This window comes from Elgaria multicarinata, chromosome 5 (assembly GCF_023053635.1).
Source record: "Elgaria multicarinata webbii isolate HBS135686 ecotype San Diego chromosome 5, rElgMul1.1.pri, whole genome shotgun sequence".
Classification (NCBI taxonomy): Eukaryota; Metazoa; Chordata; class Lepidosauria; order Squamata; family Anguidae; genus Elgaria; species Elgaria multicarinata.
The window spans coordinates 128773443-128778135 of NC_086175.1; the positions used below are offsets into that span (position 1 = coordinate 128773443).

The following is a 4693-nucleotide window of genomic DNA, read 5'->3' on the forward strand; positions in this document are numbered from 1 at the left end:
CATTATGGATACATTTCAAAGATACGCAGACCTGATACACGCATTTGGAATAAAATACACAGGGAAACAGGCACGGATTTTCATGCAGATAAAAAGAAGAAGCTCACAATCTGATATGGTGTCGAGTCAGAACGAGCTTCAAATGGAAGTCGGAGAACTTTGCTGAGCTCAGGTTTTGCTGATTCACACATTCTCCCATTGAGAGTTTTTGGAGGAGGAGGTGGGTGTCTGTGGCAAAAGAGGGGACAAAATGTTGACTCCTCTCTGACATTTCAGTGGGCTACAAATTTGGGGGGAAATCAGAACTTTACCAGAATTCCATTGCAACTCTGCTGGGCTAGTGGCTACCATGCTCCACCACCCCTAAAATGTCTTGTTCTGAAAAGCATTCAGAGGGGGAGACGGGTGCCACACTGCCACTGGAACTGGGCATTTCATGGGGTGGAAATATATTAACTGCCAACCCAATATAGCTGCAATGGAGCTCTTGTAAGTTTGGCTCCCCAAAAAATCGTACATCCCCAACCCTTGAAAACTACCCCTAAGTTTATGGCGTGGAAATGGGGGCTTGGAAAAGGAGGGAGAAGATAATTTCTTGCCCCAAAGAGCTTAGAATCTAAAGTCTGGCAGTAGGGAGAGAATGCATAACAGGAAGGGGAAATAGTAACCAGATACTAGTAGGAGCAAATACATCTTGCAAATATTAGGTGTCCATGAGAAAGATTTGGATAAAAGCCAAAATTAAATTATACTCCAAATTTGCATGCCCCAAAACAGCACCAGAAGAAAACTCACAGTATAGATTTCAAGCGACTTCCTGCAGTGGGAGAATGAGAAATGTTTGAGGTCATGTTCTGGCAAGATTCCATACCCATGAAAAGGTATAGGAATGGTTCTGTTGGGTCTGACCAGTAGTTCGTATTGCCCAATATCCTGTTTCCAAAAGTGGTCAGATCTACATGCTACCATTGAAGAGTATCAAGAGAAGACTACTTGTCTGAAACACCTGATTCCATTTGGATATTAGCAGCATAAAGCAAGATGGAAAGACAGGCAGGGGTGAACAACAGGATGTCAACTCCCATTCACACCACCTTTCAAGTTGCCATCATGTTCCACAGTGTTCTGGGCGTGGTAGCCAGTGCCTTCATTGTGGCTTTGGACTACATAGACTGGGTGAGATGGAAGAAACTGCCCACCTGCGATGACATCCTGATGTGTCTCAGCTCATCTTGCCTTCTCCTCCAGGGAACCGTTTTCCACTCGGCACTCTTCCCAGAGATACACCAGTGGAACGTGCTCAGGATTAGGGCTGTGCACGGACCCCCCGCTCCACTCTGCACCCAATCCACAAATTGCTGGCCTGCTCCACCCTGCCTCAATCTGCCTAGGGTCCTCTCCGCTCCGCTTCGGACATCCAGCTCCGAATCGGAGCTCCACAGCGGCGGGGGCAGCACCAGGTAAGTCCCCCTCCCTCCTGCCCCCTTACCTGTGTCTGTCCCGGCCCATCGCCGGCTTCACTAGAGCCCATGGCTCAACCAGGAACTGTAGGCCCCTGGTTGAGCCATGGGCTCTAGTGAAGCCGGCGACGGGCCTCGATGGACCAGGTAAGTCCTTATCCCCTTACCTGGCTCCTCCGCCATTGCTGTATGGACTGCGGTGGAGGCGGCAGTGCCAGGTAAGGCCCCCTCCTTCCTCCTCCCTTACCTGCGTAAGGTAAGGTAAGGTAAGCTGCGGCCTGCTCTTCCTGTTTGAGTCCTCGGCCTCAGGTGAAGCTGCTGCCGGAATGCAGACAGACGCAGGTAAGACCTCCCTCCCCCTTGCCCCCTTACCTGGCTCTGCCGCCATCGCCGCACAGGCAGCGATGGTGGCAGGACCAGGTAAGGCCCCTTCCTCCTCCCACCTTACCTGTGTCTGTCCCAGCCCATTGCCAGCTTCACTAGAGCCTGCAGCTCAACCAGGAACTGTAGGCCCCACTTCCAGCCTATAGTTCTGGGTTGAGCTGTGGGCACTAGTGAAGCCCGCAATGGGCCGCAATGGACCAGGTAAGACCCCCCCTCCCCCATGCCCCCTTACCTGGCTCTGCCGCCATCGCCGCACGGGCGGTGGTGGCAGCGGCAGGGCCAAGTAAACCCCCCAAGTAAACCCTCCGGATCGAGGCAAAGGACCCGCCTTCATCTCGATCCACTCCGCGACGCTGCACTGCTCCCCTGATCCTCTTCGCCTCTGCCTTAAGGGGAGGCAAAGCACCCTGATCCATTTCTGCTTCTCCGATCTGAGGAGAAGCGGAGCACAGCCCTACTCTGGATACACACAGTCCTGCCGGTGTTGTCTTTCTTTTGCCGCTTGTCTCAGTGCCTTCTACTATGCAAAAATGGCCACTTTCACCCACCGCTACTTCGTACGAATGAAGATGAGAATCACCGGGATGGTTCCCCAGTTGCTTCTAGGATCTGTGTTGGTCTCTTTGATCTCTTGCATCCCTTTCATCTGGATGGATTACAGCGCTCACCTCTGCAACTCAACCAGGAGCTCTCTGAAAAATGCCACCTTTGAAAGCCCTATTGGGAACATCTCCTACTTCAAGGTTTTCGGCATGTACCTGACTTGGGCTGTCAACCCCCCTACTAATATTTCTAGCAAACTCCACCCTGTTAATTGCATCTCTATGGAGACACACCAGGCAGATGAGAGACCGAGGACTGAAGCTCACATCACCGCCATTAAATCTCTGATCTCTTTCCTAATGCTCTACATCTGCAGCTTTGTAGCTGACATTCTGCTGGGAATCCCTTCCTGCTGAGCCAGGAACAGATGGAAATAGAGTATCTGCACACTCATGATTGCCGTATGCCCTTCAGTCCATTCTGTCCTTTTGATTCTCCTTAATTTTTGATTGAAGCTGGCACTCAAAAGCATTCTGCTTGACATGCAATATCAACAAGACTCTACATAAGCCCATTGTAAAGGAACAGTGACTAAGCCACAGAGCTCAGAACTGGAGCAGAATGGCATTCGAAGGAGTAAAAAACCTCAGACCAATTCTTTGACCTTAAATGTGCTTGAAAAGATCCACATTTATATTCCACTTTGGATGTAATGAAAAAACCATGGTGTAGATTGTTGAATTTGGGAAGTAAAGACTTGTTAGCGTTGTCTGGATATGATTAAAGCTGTTGTTATTATTACTCTTGATATAGCACCATCCCCATGCATATGCAAAAACACAGGGCAATGCCCTAAATAACATCTAATCTAAAGTACAAATGGTTTTAATTCATTTTTTTTTAAAAAAAAGGTTTTGGCTTTTGTTTGTTTTTTAAAAAGTCTAGGTAAAATAAACCAGAAAGATCTGCCTTACTATATGAAGTCAGACAAGAGGCGGAGAACCATTTTCCCATTAAGATTTGCATTCCACCAGTTGATAAGCTGGCTAGTAGCTTCATCCCACGCACGTGCTTCCCTCGGATTATCCCCGTAGTGCTAAGCTTTTGCGGTTGTTGTTGTTTTTGCTACCGGGCGACAGCGATCCTTTGCATACCAGGAAGTGAGTTTAAAGGGGGAAATGTAAAAAACCATTAAAAAATCAATGGATAACCCAATTCAATTCAGATTTGGTATGCTTAAAGCTCTCCCTAATATCTATTACTGTGCCAATTTTGGTGTCTTTATCTTTAAAGCTTACGAAGATGGAAGCATTTCTTTAAAATCCTGCTCCTGAGCCCCAGCGGCGGCTCGGAAGTTACGCTCAAAAAGTAGGGGCTAAATAGGGCAAAACTTTTGGCTTTATTGCACAATTAAGGCAGGATGCATGGGAGTACTTCACAATCAAAGCAGATTATAAGGTCGAAAACTTCTGAGTCCTTTGCATGCAATTCGCAGTGATTGCACAGTATAACGCTAGTGTGATAAAGCTCTAAGTGTCCTACTTTTCAGTGGATACTCCTCTGGCAATGCAGAAAGTAGGGATGTGTGAAATGGCAAGATTCAAGCATGCTCAAGTTCTCCAAATTCTATCTTGAACCTTGTTCTGATTTGAGACTGTATCTGATTGTGAGTTTTATTTTGATTTGATTTGTTTTTGTATGAAAGTCCATGGGTGTTTCCATGTGCATTTCCCCAAATGTACACATCAGTTGCGAACATCTTTGAAATATATGCATTTGTCTCCCATTGTTGAAAGGGTATTTGTGCAATTTTTTTCAACTGGCATGGATTCATACTGAGGCCAGGAGAATCTCGCTGGATGTGTCATCCCCTCAGGAAACTTCATCCCTTGTATCTGGCTATTAAAACGCCAGACACCTTTTCCTGTACACCTTGTCTTCTCCTGGGGAGTGAAGGTTGGATGGATAAGGAGCCGATTTGGAATGTTCCTCAGGGCTTTGTTGGCCAGTGGAGGAGTCTGGGGTCTACTTTTCAGAGTCAGGGAGCATTAGTAACTTTGGGGGTTCCATTTAATAGGATATGAGATCTGATGCAATGGGAAAGGAGCAGGGAGCAATTTTGGTGCCTCCTTAAAGTCACTGTCACTAGAGGATTCAGTCTGCAAGGGCTCTCACTGCTGGGCCATGCATCAGCATCACTATTGTTGACAGGGATGTATAGTTCTAGGCTGCATATTCCCCACATTTTGTTGTGGGTAAGATTAGATTCACATGACCCACTTCCTGTTATTATACTAGTTAGGGAT

At 47.3% G+C, this 4693-nt stretch overlaps 1 pseudogene; it reads left to right on the top strand.

The window, feature by feature from the left end:
- The first annotated feature begins 1071 nt into the window (after positions 1-1071).
- On the top strand, positions 1072-2896 carry LOC134399663 (taste receptor type 2 member 119-like; annotated as a pseudogene).
- The last annotated feature ends 1797 nt before the right edge of the window (positions 2897-4693 follow it).